General features: G+C 41.5%; 1 protein-coding gene across 16 annotated transcripts in view; it reads right to left on the bottom strand.

Annotated features, from left to right (window-relative positions):
* The window catches only part of TSNARE1 (t-SNARE domain containing 1), a 452,764-nt gene that overhangs the window by 140,053 nt on the left and 289,924 nt on the right, over nucleotides 1-22,787 (bottom strand). The window contains exons 13-14 of one of the 16 annotated variants that reach the window (XR_008436580.1): nucleotides 16,098-16,293; nucleotides 15,872-15,904 (exon numbers count right to left, since the gene is read on the bottom strand). The exons of the other annotated variants lie outside the window; for them this stretch is intronic. The gene's annotated coding sequence lies outside the window, so the exon portion shown is untranslated. Of the gene's footprint in view, nucleotides 1-15,871; nucleotides 15,905-16,097; nucleotides 16,294-22,787 lie in introns of those variants that run through there. 16 annotated transcript variants of the gene reach the window in all.

Consider the following 22,787-nt stretch of genomic DNA (forward strand, 5'->3'; position numbering starts at 1 on the left):
GGGTACTCAATTACGAAACAAAAGTGTAATTATCTCAATGTTTCTTCCCTCTCCCCCCAAAAATTCACTGACAATCTGTATTCAAAAACAGTTAATACCAAAGAAATACACTTTTTTTGTTTTGTTGTTTACGTAATGAAGGTCATATAATGCAATCCTGACTGCATCCTGCTGGTCTTCCAAAGATCCACTAAATGACACATATGAATTATTCTACTGCTGAGAACAGTAGATAAAGACTGGGTTTTTTTTTTATAACTTGATAACTTGCTCTAGCAACTGCTGAAAACTGGTACTACGTGCTGTATCTTGATTTGTTGCTGGTACATGGAAAGATGTATTTTATTCATAGAGGAAATTTCCAAAGATTTTTGGTGTAGCCAGAGAATATGCATGTGAGGAGACAGGCAGAGAAAAAGAAAGAAGAGACAGACAAAAAAATCCAGGGGAAAATAGCAGGTATATAAAACCTGAGAAAACTGGTCCTTGATTTATTAGATGTAATTGCATTTAGGCACACATTATTAGTACTTACTATCTGTGTTCCAAAGGAAAGACTAATAGATAAATTAACACTTTGCGTATCTTCCAAAAATGTATTAAACAGATGAACAAGGTACTTACTAAGAAAACAAAACTAATTAAAATTGCTCTTTTATAAAGATTGTTCTTTGTAGAGATTAACTTTACAATGCCTGATGGTGTCAGGGCACGTGCATTTTTTGCTGGTCTCTCTCATCCCAAAGACTCTAAATGCAGAGTTTGTTGTTGTTGTTGGTTTTTCCAATATGCTTCTCTCTTAGGAACAAACTGCAGTTTAATACAGGGTGAAAAGGGTTTTTTCCTTGTTCAGAGAAACAAGCTCAGATGCCTGTCACATTCTGCTGTTAATCCATATTTATAGTCAGTGTGATAGGAATAAAAGCCCTTCATGACCAAGCCACAACTCCGAGTTCATAGTTCAGAAAGGGTCACAGGAAGACAACAAAGGGAATAATCGATGTAAATCCAACCCTGCGCTTTTAGACTGGCTCTCATCAGAAGGCAATGAGAAGTCAGACAGAAAAGAGAGTTAAAAGGACAGTTCCACACAAATCAATGCAGAGAGGCAGAGAAACAGCTCTTAAAACTGGATTAATGTCTCTTTTCTTTCCTCTACTGAGAAGCTATGATGCCAGCCTAAGCCAGGACTTCAAAAGGTATTTGGGCTCCAGTTGAAGAAAAATAAGTGTTGAGAAATGTATGATGGATAGAGGGAAAGCAATTCAAAACCTCTGGAATGTAGTACATGAGAAAGTAACTATGTATGCCATTAAAACTGGGACACCAGAACATCAGGGCAAGGTATCTGTGGTGTTTCCTTAGTGAGGTATTTGTTCAGTGGCAGGGAATCAAATCAGGGTAGGCAGCTCCTTGGGCAGGAGAAAGAGGATAAGGAGTAGGATTTTAATTTGGGGCCTCAGTTCAGATGTCTCAGAGCCCAGTGCCATTTGAAAACTTTGGGGCATTCCACAGGGCCTTCAGCTGATCCAGAAGGCCTCAGAATGAGTTTGTCCGGTTCCTGTATCTCACATGAAACAGGGAATTTAAGTTAGGGTGTCTTGTAGCCACTGAAATATCACAAGCAGCACTAAAAGTTTTGCAGAATCATTCTTTGGTGATCTATGCCCAGGAGAGTCTATTTAAACTGTGGGTTCCCTCAGGAGCAGACTTTCTTTTGTAATGCATCTACTACGATGGAGGTCCAGATTAGTTTCAGAGGAATTAGCATATAATGCTGTGTAAGAAATGGAGAGAAAAGGAGCGTTTCTTTTATGGTGTGATGTGGACAGCAGGTAAATACTGTTGTTTCTCCAGCTCCTCAATGGTACATAGCTCCCAGGAATCTCAAAAACATCCTGCATCAAAATCATAAGGAGCTTTCCATGGACTCTCACTCAGGAAGACTCAGAACCCCGATATCTAAGCAAATTCATCTGACAATCCCTCAAAACCTCATAAAAAATTATTTTGTTTTTACTGTTTTCACTCCATTCTGCTCCAACATAAATCAACACTTTATCTTTGCTTCTTGTCCCTCAGATACCGGAAGGTTCTGGAAATGCTGTGGTGATGTCAAAGACCTCACTTACGCACTTACAACACAAAAGATCACAAGGGATCACAACACCCCTTCAGAAGGGGTAAACTGAGGCAACTAAATGACATCTGAGGACATGTGAACTACTGACAGACCATGAATAGATTCATTCTGCACTGTCCTGTGTACTGGCCTTTTTTATAAACATTCCTTTTGTCTTTGTAGAAGGACGTGGTGATTTCAGCTGATCTCTAAACTGACAGGGACCAGCCCAAACTCTACTCCAAAATGTTTCCAACAGCTGCCAGAGCTGTCATCTTGGCTTGAACCCAACTGGCTAAAACTCAGCCCTGAAGCTTTTGGCTATGACAGAATGTATTTATTTTGTATTTAAGGAATAAAGCTAATTAATTTTTTTTAGACCTTGCTGAATATGAGACTCTTCCCCTTATTACTGGCAGTATTTACAGTGGTTTCTTTAATGCTTTTTATACTGACAAAAAAAAAAAAAAAAAAAGAAAAAAAAAAGAAAATTAAAAAAGAAATCGCAGCTTTAGCTGAATAAGGCATTTCTTAATGGTGGTACAGGACCTGGAAGCATTACAGCTAATTGAACTTACTGTTCTTGGAGTAGACACACAAAGGTCAGGTTGTCTTAACAGCTTGTAAACTGTCAAGCTGCACTTGTTCTTGAATACATACAGCAGTCCTTTCCACCCTGAGCAGTAATGACTCAGTGTACCCAGCTCCAAGAGCCCTGTGGAGAGCCAACCCCTTTCTTACTCTCTGCTGAAATGGAAAAAGGCAGGCAGCAAATACAGGGGTTTTATCCCATGAGTTCCCACAGACTGGGGATGAGGAGAGCAATGATGTCACTCTCATTAATTCAGGCTGTGGCAGGGTGTCTCAGCCCCCACAAAACTTTATCTGTTGATTGTTATCCAGCCAGATAACTCAAGCAGGACAAGCTGCCTTGTAGGGAGTTATTTTGGTGCCTTGGGGTAACCACTGGTCTGGCATCTCCCAGCTGAAAATAAACATCTTGCTTTTGAAGTGAGTAATGGCAAATTAAGCTGGATTTCTGACAGACAGACACTCTCTTTACAACTTCACAAAGTAGAAATCTATACATTTCCCTGGAAATATGTGGATTTTTTTCTGTGAGCGGGGGACATTGCTTTGTGGTTACTCCCAGGGGTAGAGTGAAGGAATCTGTAGATTATCATCATTTTGTTGTGAGTTTCATTTGACTCCTAATCAATACTGTTTCTTTTGCTGGCTTTATTATACCTTGATATAGTGCACTGTTTTATGTTATGCTGTAATCTACCGGAAGTTCTTTTAGTTTATACTGTGCAGTAAGTAACTTTGATTAAGATCTTTCATCCATTACCTCTTATCTGCCTAATAAATAATTAATCTTTACAAATAGGTCAGATTTACCATCATTAGAACTTGTGGTTCTTTAAGGTGTTGTGAAAATTTGAGTCCAAGGCAGGGCTTGTCTGAGGCTGCCACTCTCCCTGTGACAGTGTTTCACAAGCATCAGGCAGAAACAATTCCCTCAGAGAAAGCCAGCACTGAGGAAGGCAAGCAGTGTGGATTGCAATGCAGCAGAAGATGAAAAACCTTCTCCTCTTTTAGTAATCTCCACCAGTTTTCTATTACCCTTTCTGTTAGAAATAATGAAGTAAAGTATAAAGTGCCTGGCTGCAGCTTCTAGGCATTGATTCTTGTTGTGTTTTCTCCCTGCTACATTTCAGAGCCCTCAATGCTCAGTATTCTCCTGCAAGCGCAGTACACGTACAGTGCAATAAACTTTCCTCTAAGTCTTCATTCTGATAATCTATACACACTTCTAGTTTTTTCATACATGCTATTCTTTTCAACTTGGGATTTTTCCATATCCCTTTTGAAATGTGGCAGAAAGAGGTGCCTATTTTTGACCATTCAGTGCAGAATTAAAACCTTATCCTACATCCTCAGGGGGACTCACCTGTCCTGGATTTCTCCCGGGTGGAATGGCCACTCAAAGGATTATATCTAAAGATAGAGGTCTGAAGTTAAAGTAATGTAATAACAGATAAAAATTGGCAAGAAAACACCACAACCATGAGATTCAATAATAATGTTAGGGAATATTGGGAAAACTGATTCTTCCCTTTTACTGCGTCACAGGCACGGAGAGACTCATCCCTGAAGTCTCTCACTGAAGGAGGTGCTGTAGCTGAGCAGTAATTAATCCTCACACATGCAACGTTCAGGATCAGGACACATCACTGGCAACCAGAAGAATTTATTCCACTCATGTTTAAGCCACTGTTTCTTTGGGGCTCCCTTCTAAGTCCCAAAGTCCCTTTCTTAGCCCTTTTGAACCCTTAAGCAAGATTGATCTGGTAACTCAATCTCTGCTCTTGCAATTGCTAAGTTGATTATCTTCCCTCACAGGTCTGCAAAGGCATTATTTAGCTTTCTTCAAACTTTAACTCCCTCAGATTGTCTGAGAAGCTGCCCCTTTCTTGAGCTATTTCTGTTCCAGCCTGACAGGAACAGTAACTAATGCACAGGTCTATTGATTAAATATCCCTATTTTTTTCCCCTGAAACAGCCTAAGGCATTTAATCAATATGGCAATGCCCCATATCATGGACCAGAGATACAATATCCAGTGATCATAAACTGCTCCAAGAAGTGGTATAAAGTGATTTTATGACCTGACACCTGCTAAAACATCCATTCTTAGTGGAATAGATACATGCATTTTCTTCTGCAAGCCAGATACATAAAAAGAGCTGAACATCACATGGAGCAGCTGAATCACAGAAAAGACCCCTACAAGATTATGATTTCACATACATCAAAAGGAAACAGATTTTGCTAAAGCATTTCTACACAAAATGCCATTTATTTCCTGAAAGTGATGCACAAACACTTCCCAAGAGGAGAAGGACATGGCAGTCTATCGAACATTCTTTATATGAATCTTCCTCCTATAACCCCTGAACTGCTCACAGTCTTATTCTTTTTTGAATTTAATTCTCCTCACAACCTTTTGGGGGAACTGGCTGGTATATTTATCCTTGGGAATGTAGAGCTGATTTGTGTTAAAATAGTTTTTCAGTACAATAATGCCACTCAGGGTCATTATTCTTAAGCCTATGCAGAAATCAGTGAATGCCCTGCTGCAGATGGACCTGTTTGTATTCAAACAAAAAAAAAAAAAAAAAACAAAAAAAACCAAAAAAAACCCCAAAAACCACCAAAAATTAACTAAATAACAGCCCTAATAACTTGGAAGCAAATAATGGAAATAGGGTAGTGGCAACTGTTACAACTGAAAACAGCTATGAACAAAATAATACTTTTTTTTTCTACTCAGGGCATAGTCAAAAAAATTTATATTTTTTGTACCACTGTTTAAGAGCATGGTCCATGTGGCAAGAATTTTAAGTGGTCAGAGGACAAAGTCTTTTTCAATGTCCTAAATGCTTGGTTGGAGTTTGGCAACTGAGACTAATTATAAAAACTCAGTGGTCATCAGCAAAACTCAATATTCATCAGCTCAAAGCTCTTGAAAAATTAAAGGGCCAATCGATTGCTGTGGAAATCTTAGGAGACAAGCCAGGATTATTCATCTTATATAAGACCCATGAAAGACTGGAAACAAAAATTATGCTGGTGGTCACTACAAAAATCTGCTTTTCCCTAAAGTTTCTCTATCATTTTATCATTAAATCCATGAAAAATGAACTCAGTGACTCTCAGTCCTGACCATACTCATGACCCTGTTCTGAAAGAGAAAAAAAAATTAAAACTTCTGCACTCAGTCCTATTTGGTTATGAGGAAAGATGTGCATTTACAACATTCCTTCATCCCCCACCATCTCCTGTTTCAGCCCTTCAGGGCAAAAATCTCCAGGATTCAACCTGATTTGTTTGGAGTGTCTGTTGAGGTGCCTTGGGTTGGGGAGCACTTTGGGCTACGAACTAGAAGGTTCAGTGTGTAAGGTTCAACTCACTTGGCATTAAAAATGTAAATTCCAGGTGGTCAAACAGCCAGGGTAAGTCACTGAATCCTGAATTAGAGCTTTTAAAAGTGGGAGTAGCTTCTACAGGCACTGATCTTTCTTAAGTAGTGAAGAAACAGAGCTTGAGAATTGGTTTAACACAGGTTCAGAGAGAGATCCTTGTAGCCAGCCAAGCCCTCCTCACACTCCTTTGAGCCAGGAAAAGGATACAGATACTTTTTTTGGATATTGGCTTGTTTGGTTGGGCTTTTTCTTTGTTTTTAATTTCAGCTGTCTGCTGTAGGATGATGTGATTGCTATCCAAGTAGAGGGTGAGTGAGAAACAAAATAAATTGAGCGACTTCCTTCAGATTATTCCATATTTATGCAGTCATTATGAATGTTTAAGGAATTATATCTATACCTATATATGCAGTTCTCAGGCTGGTGTGATAAAAGGTTGAAAAATTATGTACAATGCATTCACATTTAACTTGGAAAGACCTCTTTTTACGTTTAGATATTTTGCAATAGCTCAGATTTTTCCTTTCTACCCCATCCTTATAATTATTGTGAAAGGACACACTGATTAAAATTTTTTCAAGGTCATTTTCATATTTTGCATTAACATTTGCATAAAACAGAAACATCCAACCACTGCTTCTGAAACCAGGGGGACAAAGGCAGAGAGATTGCAAGAGACTTGACAGGAAGCCAGCCCTCTGCTTTTAAAGGGGGGAAAAATCAATAATTAAATGTGCAGTTCTCATTAGCACAGCAGGGATGGTACATAATGCCACAAAAGTACAAATTTATAAAAATCTGATCAGCTGAATGACATTTGCGAAAATGCTTCTTTCAGGGGAGTTCTGATTTGTTAAAGCCCATTGTAGATTTTTGTGAAATACGCTTCCTTATAATTTAGTTTGATGCACCTGAAAATTAGAAATGTAAGCACTTCTGGGGGCTGGCTGTTGCTGGTAACAATAAGTGAAGTTCTGCTTTCACTGCCCTGAAAATCCACTTGGACAAAGTTCTGATTTCAGCACTTAGTCGAGTTTACAGTGGAGTAAGTTGGAGTAAATATTTTACAATAAAACTGTAATTTAAACCTCCAAAAATCCACTATAAACAGAAGGGAAAAAAAAAAAAAAGAAACACAGCAAAACAAATTAACAAAGTAGTCCTGTTACCTAGATTTATCCCAGAGTGAAACTGTGAAAACTGAGACTGAAATTTACCTTTCTTCATCTCCAAATACAACTACAGAAACGATCTGGTTTATGTAACTACAAATAACCATCTGTTATTTGATTTTGTCACTAGATCTGGACACACAACAGCAAATACCTTTTCAGATAAAGAGAAGGAAATCTATTCTAAGTTGGATTTTCTGGACCATTCTTTGTTAGGAGGTGAACTCAGATGGAAGCAGACTGTTTTTAAGATATGAATTGAAATGCAAAGAATCACAAACAGCTATAAATATAGAATTTCCGTGAAGAAAGAAAGGAACTACAGGATAAAAGTGAAAGGAGCAATTGTTTTAATCCTATTAAGTGCCTGATTAATGCAATTAAAGAAACATATTTTAATTAGGCCATGTTTCAAGCTGCTTTACTCCAAGGCACTTCTCCCTGTGGTACCACCCTTTAGCATACCAGATACGACATCGACGTTGGCACTGGCAGTACAATCCTTCTGTCCCATTCATCCAGCAGGAATTAATTTTCTTTTCGTAGTTTTAATAATTTGGGCCTAAGGGATTTAGACATGTGGAACAGGGATATAGGTAGGATAAATCACAAGTTCAGATTTCTTCATTTGTGGTAAAACAAACGCCCCCAGTGTTCTTTTGTTAGGCAGCTGCGAAGCAAACAGAGGAAGAATTTTTATGTTTTCCTGTTTGAGGAAGAGGGAAGAAGATTTTTGAGGGCTGAAAACCCAGCCTTGATAAACTGAACTCATTCCGGGGAATGATGGCTGTGGCCAGGATTGGTGTTATGGGATGAAGGAGCAATGGGCACTTTAAAGAAAAGGCAGGTGTTTGTTTTGCTCAGAGAAACTCTCAGGAAGGTCAGGGGGAAATGCAGAATATTTATTTGTGAAGCTCACTGCCAAATCTTGGACTATGGAAAAAATGAGGCAACTGTGCAGGGAGAGGGAATAATTCAGCCTGCATCCATCCTTGGTTCATGAAAATCCCAAAACCACCCCACATCCACAGACAACACCTTTTCAATTCCTAATTAATTTTGGTAGGCTGGACATCATTTGGTAAAGGATGTCCTTAACTTTTCATGGTGTAGGGAGAACTGGAATCTCCTGAATAGCTTTTCCTGTAAAATTAAAAATGGAATTTCAAATGTGAAACGTTGATTTTCACATTATCACCCTTGAACTCTCCCTGAATATGGGGTAAATATCTGTAGAACTTCACTAATGAAAAAACAGGAAATATTGATTGTGAATGAGGGAAAAAAAAAAAAAAGCTTAAGTGATGAAACATCAAGGTACTTGCTTTTTTCCCAAGTACTTCAAAAGGACTTATTTTGCCATTGACTCATCCTGTTTATTCCTCAATTTGAGGTAGATTAAGAGAAAAAGCAGGAGGAGAAGGCAGATTTTCACCCTGAAGAGAAATTTTCTGTTTGGCTTAGAAAAAGAAAAAAAAATCCCACAAGAAGGAAAGAAAAGTAAGAAATAAAGCTAAGTACAAATTTAGTCCAGGAGACCTCACAGACCTGGGAACGAAAAATTTTAAATGAACCACTGATGTGCTCTGATGGAGAATGCTATACAGGAGAAATACAAGGAATATAAAACAAACAAACAGGAGTGAGTTTCATTGGACGATTGGCTTGTTGTCAAGAGCAGCATCTGCAGAACAAGAATTACAGGGCTACCTCACACTCAGTGCTTCTGGGTACCAGATGCTCACCAGCTGAGGTCATGAAGACATTCTCACCACAGGGCATGGATGTGCTCATCTGAATCTCACTGGATTTTCAAGCATTAGTCCAGAAAACAAAACAAAACAAAACAAAACAAAACAAAAAAAACAAAACAAAAAAAAAAAAACCAAACAAAACAAAGCAAAACAAAACAAAACAAAACAAAACAACTCCACAAGAATTCCATAAAGGAATTTAATGTATTTGCTTATTTTAGGCAACCTAAAAAATGCTGACAGCTGAGCAATGAAAAATTCTCCTCAAATAAAAGAAGAGTTCTAGCAAAATTAGTCCTGCTCTCCTCCCTTGTCCTGCTGAAGGGTAAGCCTTGATGTACAAAATTAATGTAAATGCAAGAAAGACACCATAATTCACTGCTGCTGCTTCCTTCTGGTTTCATTTTGAGCATCAAGAAGTCACACATTGACTGGCTTTGCATGTAGACAAATGAGTTTGGAGAGGAGCATCCACACTTATGAAAAGGTTGGTAAAAAAAGTCAGCTACAGGTGGAACGTTTAGGAAAAGACTGGGAGAAAATATGGCCTAGGGAGACAGGTTAATTAATTAATAGCAAAATACTCATAAAAAAAGGATGTTTTTTTTAGTAGTGAGCGAAATAAAACCAAATGTGTTAGAATAACATTGTGGCAGGGGATATTTAGTGCTTCCCCAAAAAAACACTCTCACAAAGCCATTCAAGCAAATGATCAGTCTGACAGGAGTGAAGAATAATTCTCACAGGACTATAGAAAATCCTCATATTTTTCTTTGAAACATGGAAAAAAGACCAAATCAACAAAAAAAAAAAAAAAAAAAAAAAGAAGAATGAGACCAACTAATATACAGGAGTGCTGCTGAACCACTCCCAGCTGGAGGTGACACAGGGCTTTCCCAGATGTTGGTGGGATGGTGATGGGTTTTGCAGCACAGCCCTCCCCAGCCAGCTGCAGAACAGAGCATAAATACAAATACAACCTAAAAAAGAGTGACTAAAACTGTGCTGATGCCAGGGGGGTCGGAACTAGGTGATCCTTATGGTCCCTTCCAACCTAAACCATTCACTATTATTACAAGGAAAGTCCCAGGAAGTTTGAAATGAAACATTTTTGGTGATTGAAAGGAAACTGAGAAAAATGCAATTAAAGTAAATCTTGGTTTTGGTTAAAAATCCTTGACATGTTCTTGACTGTCAATCACATCCAGCATGGACATTCCATGGCAACACAGGAGCAGCAGGAACTTCTCTCCACCTGCCACCTTTGGGTTGTAGACGTAGGTATCCATTTATAAATTTAGTGCTGCAGCCTCTGTTTTGCCAGCAGTCACTGCCAGCAGGGACATCCAGACTGGGAAAAAAATAATGTATTGCACCGCCACAGCAGGGCTGGATCGATCTGCAGCTTTTCCCAGGTTGACATCTGACAGTGCTTTCAAGGGCCAGCATATTTTGTTAGCAAGGTGTCAAGCCAGAGGCAGCTCAGGGTGCAGCTTAACTGCACATAAATGTACTCAGCGTGCTGATAGACTTAATGAACCTGCAGGGAGCTACAAAGGCTTTATCCTGGGGAAAAAGAGGCTCAGGGGGGAATCTTCCCACTATCCACAACCCCCTGAAATGAGGAGGTAGCCAGCTGGGGGTTGGCCTCTTCTCCCAGACAACCAGAGGACAAGGGGACATGGTCTTAAGCTGTAGCAGGGGAGGACATTAGGAGAATTTCTTCAGTGAAAGGGTGATCAGACCCTGGAAGGGGCTGCCCAAGGAGGCGGTGGTGTCACCATCCCTGGAGGTGTTTAAGGAAAGACTGAATGTGGCACTCGGAGCCATCATCTGGTTGACAAGGTGGTGTTTTGTGATAGGCTGGATTTGAGGATCTCCAGACTATTTAATTTTGTGATTCTGAGGTTGAGGAGTTTTGGGGACTTGTGCTGAAGCTCTTCTAATACAACTTGTTGTCTGGTGTGCTGTTGCAGTTGAAGTTACACAGATTTTTCAGGTTACTCAGGTCATTTCCTGATGCTGCTCTACCCCTGACATATCCCTCCCCATCTTTCATCTTGCTTCAGGTAAGTTCAGCAACTCGGGATCAGCCTTTTCTCCCAGGCAGTTAGGACAATGGAAAACAGCCTTGAGTCATGCCAGAGAAGATGTAGGTTGGATATTAAGAAAAAAAGTCTTCACTGAAAGAGTGGTTAAACATTGGAACAGGCTGCCCAGGAAAGTGGTGGAGCCACCATCCCTGGAAGTGTTCAACAGATGAGCAGATGTGGCACTTTCTGATAGGGTTTAGTGGGCAAGGTGGTGATTGGTGAAAGGTTGGACTCAGTGATCTTGAGGTATTTTCCAACCTCAACGACTCTGCAATTCTGTGAAAAATAAGTCTTCCCTTCCACCTTCTGGAGGCGAGTCCTTTTCTTATTGCTCTCCATCAATAGATCTGAAATAATTTTGTTTTGATTTTATTATCAAGAAATTCTGCTGACTCCTTCCCTGGTCTTCAGGGATTGGAACTGCATTTAGAAGATGGACCACAAAAACTCCAGCCAGGAGACAAAACTTTACAAGTTTATGCCTGTTTCTCTCTGAAGAGCCATCTGTGGATGGCTGCACAGGGGCCAACATTTTATTCATTGATGCAAACAAAGCAGGGACACCAGGATTGTTTGATCTGCTGGACGACACCAATTCAACAACTTCTTTCTGTTGTTCAATCCTAACCAGCTTTGGATGCTAAAATGCAAGGAAGACCAGGGAAAAAGCAATAAAACAACACCCACGCTGCCTGTCACTGAAGGCAGTGCTGCTGTAAAAGGCTGGGGAATATGTTGGAGATGTAATCCAATTCCTGGTGTCCACTGTGTGTTTATGGCAATGGCCATTGATGCAGCAGGCTGAGTGCCACAGCCAGCAGGCACAGCAGGCATTTCACGACCTCTGGGGCTGGGGAGAGCAGACATCATCCCTCAGCTGGTGCAGAAGCAGCACGGTCAGAGTCGGGGGTGTATTCTTCTTCTTTCTTTCTACCAGATTATTCCTGTCCCAATTCCATGATGATTCTCCAGATTCAAGGCAATAACACCCAAAGCAGGCTATGACTTGGTGGCTCTTTCAGTGCATGCTGGAAAGCACTCCAAATATTTAGAGAGCAACTTAAATTAAAAAAAAGAAATTAAAAGTAAGCTCGACTTTGTCTGTCACATCGTTCTGCTGCTTTGTATTTCTCTGTGCTGTGCTCTCATTTCCTGCTGCATAGATCAATCTGCTGCCTGGTCTTGGGCATGCTGCTCTCATTCCCAAATCCTTGGACTTTCAGGTCTTACTTTATGGCTTGCTGCTGATCCTCTGCTATGTTTAAATCCTCTCTAAATGCAATACCCAGAATTCAATGTCTTCCCTGCCAACACAATTCAGCTTTATGCAAGCAGTACCTATATTCAGAATTCTTTTTCTCTCTACAGTGAATTTCCAGGTTGATACAGAAATATGCCATCTCTCCTTTGTCCTCCAGCATATCTGCTCCTAAAAGTTGTGAATTCTCGTTGCCATTTATAGAGGCTTTCAGACAATTAATGACCATCACCTTTGTGATCATGGTGGAAAAGATTTGTTTCCATTTGTTATTTGGGATTAGTCTCTATCAGAGCCCAAGGGTCCAAGTAGCGCTTCAGTCTCCTCTTCATTTTGACTCTATTATCTCTTTTAGCACCGAAAAAATGCTGTCTTATCAAATTAAGAATTCTTTTTGGCTGTCGAAAAGTAGCATCAGTAGTAAAGCTATTCAATATCCCCACTGATCACACAGCAACTATTTCAAAATTTATGGGTCAAAAAATGTTTCTTCTGTTTATAAATATGTCCCCAAAAAAACAACAGAATAAGACAAAACAAAAAAGCACTGAATCGAACAAGGGGCGCACCAAGTTCATCTCTGACTGGACCATCAGAAATAAAATTCAGGTTTCTCGTGACTCACAGCACAGCTACCAGAGCTGGTGAACACTGGGCTCATCTTTCTCAAAAACCATTCAAAGTGTTTAAGTTTATGGACCCCTGAGAGAATTTTTATTTTGAGTTTCCAGGGAGCTGCAAGCCCAAGCTGCTCTTTCAGGGAGGGCAAACCAGGAAAGGGGGTGACAGGAAGGGGAGCTGGGGCAGCACCCTCACCACCAAGGGCTCAGTCCCACAGCACCTGAGCAGGAGCAGAGCAGGTCCAGTGACAAAAGTCAGGGTCAGCCCAAGGGTCAGGGACCTCCAGAGAGGAAATAAAGGAGATCCAAGGCGAAGACAGAGTGAAAATGAGTGAGTTGGGTCAGGTTTAGCATAGTGCATGGGCAAGAGGGGCAGAGTAATGACAGCTCAGGAAGGGACCAAGAGCAAGGGACTCAATTTCAGTTTATCTCCCAGGAAAAGAAGTGCTGCTCCCGTGGAGGCATCTCACAGCTCTGTAATGCAAGGATGCAGTGGGGTGTGTCTCAGACCTGACCTAAATTATGGTCATACAAAACCCTGGGGCAAGGAGAAAATAAGCAAACAGTGTCTGTGCACAAATTTTGGAACAAATCAGCTGCTTCTGTACTCATAACTCGAAGAGGGATGAGGCAGAGCCACAAATGGTGACTCTTCATCATCCATGCATTCTGTTGGGTGCAGCTTTGTCCTGCTCTCCCAAGGAATGACCCAGGTCCTGTGTAGCACGTGGCAGGGGCCATTCCCAGAGGAGTGTTTGGATGCTGTCCTCTTTCTGCACAGGAGATGTCCCTGCTCATTGCAGGGAGCTGGATTAGGTGACGTTTAAAGGTCACTTTCAACCCAAACCATTCTATGTTTCTATTTCATAATTTAATCATGAGGACATAACCAGGCCTTGGATTCACAGGACAGCCCCTGGCCTTATTTAATTCAGCAGTAGGGATACATTCCCTCCTGAATTCTACCATCACATTCATTTTCCCTCGTACTATAAATCCTCCTTATTTTCTAGCCCTGATGCTAATCAAACATAACCAGAACTCAGAATTCCAACAGCTTGTTAAAGTGAAATGTGGTGATTATCTGTTACCCTTAAAAGAGAGTACAATGCCAGCTCCCACAAATGTCAAATCAATGCCTGTGTGGCTCAGCTGCTTCATGCAAAGGGCTGAGGACACCCACCATGATTTTATTGACTACAATTCTGTGGAAATAACTTGGAGAACAAATCTGGGACACCTGGAAGCCATGTAGAAAATACTGGGATAAAGTGATTCATGGGATTTAATAGCTTTAAGCTGAAGGAGGGTAGATGTAGATGAGATGATGAGATGTTAGGCAGAAATTCTTCCCTGTGAGGGTGGTGAGGCCCTGCAGGCTGCTGCTGTGGCTTCCTCATCCCTGGAAGTGTTCAAGGCCAGGCTGGATGGGGCTTGGAGGAACCTGGGATAGTGGAAGGTGTCCCTGACCAAGGCAGGGATATGGAACTGGATGATTTTTAAGGTCCCTTCCAACTAAAGCCATTCCATGATTCTATGATTTTTCCCCAACACCCAGTCTAAGCAGAGCTGACAGAAAATGCTGAATCTCATCACCTTTGTCAAACTAAATCAGCGATTTTGGCCCCTAAAGCAGTTTCCTAACAGGAACTTTGGAGAGGAGAAGGCAGGGGACGAGGAGAGGATGAGAATGAAAATCAAAGAATGATTTACAGCTGCAGCATTTTCTGATTAGATAATGATGGTTTGTGATACAATATGAACATGTCCTGTTTACACTGGACCTTGCAGCGTGATCTGACAGGCAACAGTAAAAGCAATTATACAAACACCATTCCTGAAATACGTTTCACTAGATACTGTTACAGATACCCAGTGCTAGAGACTCTAAAGTCTCCCCAGGAAGTATTTCAATCTCCTTATCATTAAACAGCTTTTCTTTATATCAACCCTGATTCTTTCCTGCTGCAACTTAAGTCCATTACTTCTTGTTCTTCCCAACTGTAATAAACAACGACAACAAAAAAAAAAGCAGTGATTATTCTTTTCCTCCTTGCAGCAGACTTTTATGTACCAAGACACCTTTATCTTCAACTCTATCTTTTCTCTTTCAGCTTAAGCAACTCTTTTTGTAACCTTTCCTCTGCAGCCTGGCTCGGCAGCTCTCGGATGACTCCTGCTGCTTTCCCATGCCCTCAGTAACTGCCCCGTGCCTCAAAGGCAGTGCCCAGCCCCAGACAGAAGATTAAAGTGCCCTCTTCTAATGTTATGAACACTCACACAAAAGCCACTTAAGGATTAATTAATTTAATAGAGAATTAAATTAATTAAAGCTGCATTCGAGTAAAATTAATTAGAGAATTCATTTTTAAGGAAACTAAAGCTTGTGTTCTCAACCCAGGCATAATAAACTGCCCTGCAATGGGATCTCTCCTACTCAGTGTGGCTCACTCCCACATAAAGACAAACATCTGGATATGAGCTGCCCTGTGGGATCTGGCACATCCACACAGACCTGAGGGATAGGGCACAGGCCACGTTTGGGGCTGGTACAGACCCCATAGTCTCGGGGATCCTATGGCATCACTGATCCCATCTTTCAGCATCCATATGAAATCAAATTGCTTCCTAGATCTCTAGTGGGGATGTAGGGCACCTGGGCCACACAGCCAGTGATTAATTCCTGATTTGGATATACCCAAAATGAGTTGAGATGGGTCCCACCTCATGCATCAGCTGAGCTGTAATGAATTCCATGTTCATGCTCATTGCTTGTGGCAAAGAAAAGCAGCACTTGGATTTTCTTCTTCTTGAGATGTAAGGAAGACATGCTGATAGTCACCAAAAATTAGGTTTAATTGTTTCTTCACTAGTTTCAGATCTATTTAAATCTTGCCTGGATGGGGAGAAATATGGCCTAGTATTAACAAGATTGCAATCCCTCAAACTAGAGCAAGATTAGCATCCTTATACCACTCAATATTCAGTAATAAACCCTTTTTAAAGGCACAGCTGGGAAGAGTCAGGGAAAGCTTGGAGACTGTGAGTAGAATTTAAGATTTCTCTGCTTAGAAAAAAAATAAACTTACCTTCACGCTCATGAATTCTCCCCAGTACTATTAAATCAGCAAATGTGATCTGTATAGTGGATAACGCTCTATTCTCCTTCCATTAATGTGCCTTTGACATCATTGAAAGCATGAAGCTACAGATTATTCCCTTTTCTTTAAACTCTTAACCAAAAAAAATGTTTCCGAAAAAGGATAATATCCATTGGGATGGACTCTAAAGAGGAAAGATAAATACAAATAGAGTTTATTTTACTTTTTATATGCTTCAGGTCTGTGTAAGAAAAATGTCTTCTACAGTAAAAAGAACTGATGCAAGAATTGTTTCTTGTAAATAGACAGCACTGTTGTCTGTAAAAAGGAAGAATGATACGTTGTGGCTCACTAGAAAAAACCAAAAAACTATGAAGAATAGACCCAAGCCCACTAAAAATGGATCAAATGCAGCACTTACTGTGACATAAAAATCATAATGAATTTTCGACCCACCTTGTAAATTGTTTTTCCTAGAGTCATCTTAAAAAAAAAAAGTAAAAATGAAGTTGTGCTTTACGAAGAGGAGCAGGTTCCTGCAGATGTTCCCTAGTCTCCTAAATGCATTCCACAGAAAACCTTAATCCCTTAATTCCCCAGCAGGGAATTTAGGAATGACTGAATCTTGCCAAAGGCTTGAGCTGACAATGCTGAACTTATAACAGGGTGTGAGGCAGAACAAAATTAAGAGACATCAGAGCTGGCCATGCAAGAACAAGCTTCTCCTATGAATCTTCTAAACAAGGACAGCCCTCACATGATAGAATTGTAGATAATATTTCTCTGAAGACCGAGAAGTCAAATGCCTCTTTGTCTAAGGAAATCCTTTCTCCTCACAAAGAGACATATGCAATGACCCTTTCAAAGTGAAATGAAATCCCAAATTGTCCCACCCTGCGCAGAACTCCTTGCTTTTCATTCCTCATTTCAAAATGTTTCTAAGAGCTTTGTGTGTTGCTGAAGTCAGATTTAGAAAGGCTATAATTGACTCTCTTTTCTCCTCTTGAGCACAAGTTGAACTTAACAATTCCCATTTTCCACTTCTGATAGAGCCAGGCCACGACCCCAGAGCTGTGCTACAAAGGTGTCCTACCAGGCCTGTGATTTCTTTCAGGAATATGGAAAACACCTTTGATTAAAGTGCTTCCAGGCTTTGTCAAAATGGAAATAAAAGCAATTTCATTTTCTGTAGCTTTTTTCTCCTTACATATCATTTTCCCTTCATGATCAATACAGTTATTAAAGCACAACAGGGGAATAAGCATTTACTTTTCTCAGCTACTTCCCGACCATTGGAGATGCCCCAGGTTCTTTGCAGCATTTAAACACAGGTAACACAAGTGAAAGTGGTTTGGGGCGGAACAACAGCCTTCCATAGCAGAAGCCAGAAGGGCAGCAGGATTCCCTACTCAGCACAAAAGGATACTAAATATTAGTTTTTAGGCAAAGAAGCCAAACTCTCACTGTCTATTAATAAAGTGGTTTTTTGGAGGTACTTGTCTGTCAGCATGAAAGCAAGATGTTCACCTCCTGGGCACTGTTCATCACAGACTGAGGTACAATATCCAAGAGAAACAGGATGAATAATCTTCCAGAGGTGTGGAAAAGGAAGCTTAAGCCTGTTTTCTTCCAGCTGCCTAAATTTTAAGTACCAAGTCTGATGAGATGACACCGTATTAACTGCAGGTCACTTACACTGTCCCTGTGGAAAGGTGGACTGCTAAACTGGTGCTCATCAAGTATATCAAGTTAAAAATCAAGACACAGAAACTGGAATATAAATCCCCACAGTAGAATTCAACTACTAGTTTCACCGTGGCTTTGAAAACCAATGTGGCATCTTTAGAGTCACCCAATGGTTTGGGTCGGGAGGGACTTCAAAGATCATCTCATTCCAACCTCCCCACCATGGGCAGGGACACCTTCCACTATCCCAGGTTACTCCAAGCCCCATCCAACCTGGCCTTGGACACTTCCAGGGATGGGGCAGCCACAGCTTCTCTGGGTGATATGTGCCACGGCCTTCACTCTCATAGTGAAGAATTTCATCCTAACATCTAATAGAATTTGACCCTTTTTCAGTTCAAAGCCATTGCCCCTTGTCCTTCTACTCCAGGCCCTTCTTAATATTCCCTCTCCAGATTTCCTTTCCATTCTCTTTAGGCACTGGAAGGGGCTCTAAGGTCCCCCTAGACTCTCCCTCTCCCTCTCCCTCTCCCTCTCCCTCTCCCTCTCCCTCTCCCTCTTCCTCTTCTCTCCTTTCCTCCTATCCCATCCTGGCCCCAGAGCAGAGGGTCTCCAACCCTCTGAGCATCTCTGTGGCCTCCTCTGACTCATTGACACTTTAGTGACATTACAGGAAATACTTGAAGAATGGTGGCACTGCCTGGACAGTGTCCCTGCACCAAGCAGGAGAACACTGCTGCCTGCATGTGCAGATTTTAGATTTTCAGCAGAGGTTTCCAGTGCAAACACTGACCAAACTCGACCATTCTGCTGCTTGATGAGATGTGACAAGCTCACAGCCCAGTGCAATAACACTTCAGGCTACACAGCTGGGACTCAAGGATGCTTAAATTCTGTTCCTCATTTCCATGGATCCCAGTTAGGTATGCATCTCCAGAGATAATACTCCTAACTCCTTGGTATCTCTAGCCCATTAAGAGGGAAGTTTAATACAATTTCTCAAAGCTTTGACCTTTGAGCAGGGCAATTTATTATATGTGCTGCCACTGGGTACAAAGATGAGTCTAAGTGTGGTTTTCCAGTCAGTAACCAAGGATTTCCATTCACTCCTCTGTTAAATGAGGCCATTAAGAGAATTGTAACTCACTAGTTTATGCTGCTGCTAGCAAGGGAAAATTGCTTTTTAATCTCTGACCCCTCAAAATGAAATTGTACCCTAGAAAGACATTCTATTAAACAAATGAATTAGAAAAACAAAAGACAGTCTGTGATTTCCTTCTGCCATCTCTCACTTGTCACAGATTAGACTTGCTCAGAGCTTTCAAAATAGAAAATTCTTGCCTTTGAAATACTGAATGCAGGCCACCATAATCAGTGTAACTGATATTCTTGACTTGGAACCATCCCAGAGCTGCATTCTACCGAGGTGAAGAGTCAGTAAAATCTGTGTCCTACCTACTCATCTTCTCACCAGAGAAAACAGATTGATCACCAATGTCTCACCACTAAACTTGCTCCCAAGTCTTTCCTATCACACCAAATCACAGAATGGTTTGGGTCAGGGGGGACCTTAAGGATCATCTCATTCCATCCCCCTGCCATGGGCAGGGACACCTTCCTCTATCCCAGGTTGGTCCAAGCCCCATCCAACCTGGCCTTGGGCAATTCCAGGGATGGAGAAGCCACAGCGTCTCTGGGCAACCTGTGCCAGGGCCTCACCACCCTCACAGGGAATAATTTCTTCCTATTATCCAATCTAAACATGCAATCTGTCACTTTAAAGCCATTCCCCATTGTCTTATGACTCTGTCCTTGTAAAAGTTCCTCTCCAGACTTCTTGTATCCCCCTCCATGTACCTTAAAGGCCACAAGAAGTTTACCCTGGAGTCCTCCCTTCTCCAGGCTGAACAATCACAATTCTCTCAGCCTTTCCTCACAGGAGAGGTGCTCCATTCCTCAAATCATCTTCATGGCCTCCTCTGGATTCCTTCCCTTCTCCACTCATGCCCCTTCCACTTCCTCCTTGAAAATTTGTGCTTAAATAAAAAATGAGCTCACGGTGGATAATTTTCTTTTTTCTCCCAAAAATTTCACAGTTGGTGTTTTATAATAAAGGAAAAAAAAAAAAAAAAACAAAAACAAAACCAAAAACAACTAAGATACTACTTGGATCAGGCATCTCCCCCTTTTGGATAGCACAAATGAAGAGATGTTCTGCTGTGATTAAAAACAGCCTGAAAGATTTTACCTTTACACACAGGAACACACAACATCCAAAAGCTCTAAACAACCCCTTTCTTAATAAATATTTGATCACACAGATCCATTATTTACAGAAAACAAAGAGAGTTTTAAATAAATGTTGTGGCTCAGACCTTGCTGAGGTTAAGTTGCTGGATTCACACAGTTCATTTATCACACGGACTGGCGCTGACTCCAACACCACTTCCCACGGAAAGCAGCTGTTTTGCAAATGGCTACATAAAAATACAGTAAAAAAGCAGGCAAAGACAGAAGCTGCTTCAAAATAGAGCACTCTACAATCTGAAAACTCAGCCTGCTGTTTATAGGGAGCAAGGAAAAAAGGAGGCAGGAGTTTTATTCCAACCAACTGCTGCTGGTGAAGGGTCTAAAGCATGAGTCTGATTGATGCCTTGAGAAGGCTGACTTAGAACAGAGGCTGGACAGAGTTCTAGAATAAAGTAGGGGTTTATTAAAAAGCCTCAATGGATACACTTTGGGTTATATAAGAGCCCAGCCAGGGCTACACCCAAGATGAACCCAAAATGGTCACAAAATGGATGACCGGTCACAGGGTCTCTCACTTTTACAAGTTTTGGTCCATTAGCATATAGCAGTTAATTGTCCAGTTACAGCTTTAGCTTATGAAGTCCCATCCTTCTTGTTTTCCTCTCTTCAGTCCACGTTGTTTATGCTCTTGGGCCTGAGATTTCTATCATTTGTCCTTGGTCCCCAGCTAGAGAAGGAAATTGTTTTGTCTCCCTACTCTGTGAAGAGAGCTCATCATCCCCTAATATGAAGCTCAGACCCACACACTAAAGCAGCACAGAACCTGAAAAATATAAAAGCTAAAACCTGAGGCATCATGATGAGGAACAGCTGAGGGAGCTGGGGTGGCTCAGCCTGGAGAAAAGGAGGCTCAGGGAGGACCTTCTTACTCTCTACAGCTTCCTGAAAGGAAGGGGTAGCCAGGTAGGGGTCAGTCTCTTCTCCCAGGTAAAAAGTGACAGGTTAAGGGGAAATGGCCTCAAGATGTGCCAGGGGAGATTTAGATCAGATATGAGAAAAAAAATCTTCACTGAAAGGGTTGTTAACCACTGGAACAGGCTGCCCAAGGAATTGGTGGAGTGACCATCCCTGGAGGCATTTAAAAGAACACCAAGATGTGGCATTTGGGGCCCATGGTTTAGTGGTGGACCTGGCAGCGCTGGGTTCATGGTTGGACTGGATAATCTTAGTAGCTTTGTCCAAACTAAATGATTCTGTGATTCAGTATCATCACATCTAGACAGCTCTGCTTGCTGCTCAGACCAAGGAAGCCTGAAGGAAGGGGCAGGCCTGCGGCATCAAAGGGGTCACTTCAAGGCTCTGTAGCAATACAAACCACACTGGGGCACATATCTCAGGAAATACAGGCAAACATCTGCATGTGTGAGGTTTTGAGCAGCCTGGGCAAGCAGATTAGTGGTATCATTATAAGGGAATGGAATTCTTGAGGCAGCAGTGGTGCTGGCAGCCATGCTTCAGCAGGGGAGGACTGGGAGGTTGCAATTGGCAACAAAAAATGAAAAAAATATGGCTTAATGGGAGGTGGAAGGGGTGAAATTAAAGCAAGTGCTATGAGGGAGAAATTGTTTTGAAGTTGAAGAAATTCAGTCTGAGTGGGAAACCCCAGGCAGAGGTTCCTGAACTGAACTGGTGTGAATGCGTTGCTATGGACTGAGAGAAAGAAAGTGGAGAGACTCTGCAAATTAGTTTGAGAGATTCAAGCAAATTTCTTTTCCTAACTGGAGTTCACGGTACAGAACCATGAAGACTCTGTATGTTGGCAAAGTTTCTTTCTTCTGCTGAAGAGGAGAATTCAGGCTCAGTCATGTAATTAAACAGTCACTTCATTAATGGCTTTTGCTTGGAGTCCTTACAGAGCCCCGAGTTCCTACTGCAGCTTTAATTCAGCTGCCATCAATTTCACAGGCAGGAACTGTGAAAAAGGACAAAGAATAGCTCTGTAATCCCCCAAATGAAACTTCCAAGTGCTAATTATCCAGAGGAGCTGCAAACTCAGCCACACTCACCATGGTGACAGACACGGACAAACAGCAACACCAGGTTGATTGTTTACGTGATGTCACATCTCTGTCACAAATCTGCCACGTGAGCACCCAGCCTTTTCTCGTCCCAGGAGATCATCGAATTATGGAATTACAGGGTTGTTTAAGTTGGGAAAGACCTCTAAGCACATCGAATCCAGCCCTTGACTAATCACCACCTTGTCATCTAAGTGCCACATCCAGTCATTTCTTGAACATCTCTAGGGATGGTGATTCCACCACCTCCCTGTTCCAATGTTTGACAGACTCTTTCATGCGGAAATTCTCCTTCAGCCATTTCTCACACACACCCTTCCCCGGCTCTGTTGCCCTTCTCTGACCATGCTCCAGCACCTCAGTGTCTTTCTGGAACTGAGGAATCCAGATTATGCAGCTGAGGGAGCTGAGGGGGCTCAGCCTGGAGAAAAAGAGGCTCAGGGAGTACCTTCTTGCTCTTTACTACTCTCTGAAAGGAAGGTGTAGCCAGGTGGGGGGTCAGTCTCTTCTCCCAGGTAAAAAGTGACAGGATAAGGGGAAATGGCCTCAGCTTGCATCAAGATAATCCAACCACACTGGTCCCCCATGGCCTTGCAGTTTCTGGATGACTGCTGCACAGGCCAGGGTGCAATTATGGTGCCAGTTGGCTCTTAATTATAAAACT

Source organism: Vidua macroura, chromosome 1 (assembly GCF_024509145.1).
Source record: "Vidua macroura isolate BioBank_ID:100142 chromosome 1, ASM2450914v1, whole genome shotgun sequence".
Classification (NCBI taxonomy): domain Eukaryota; kingdom Metazoa; phylum Chordata; class Aves; order Passeriformes; family Viduidae; genus Vidua; species Vidua macroura.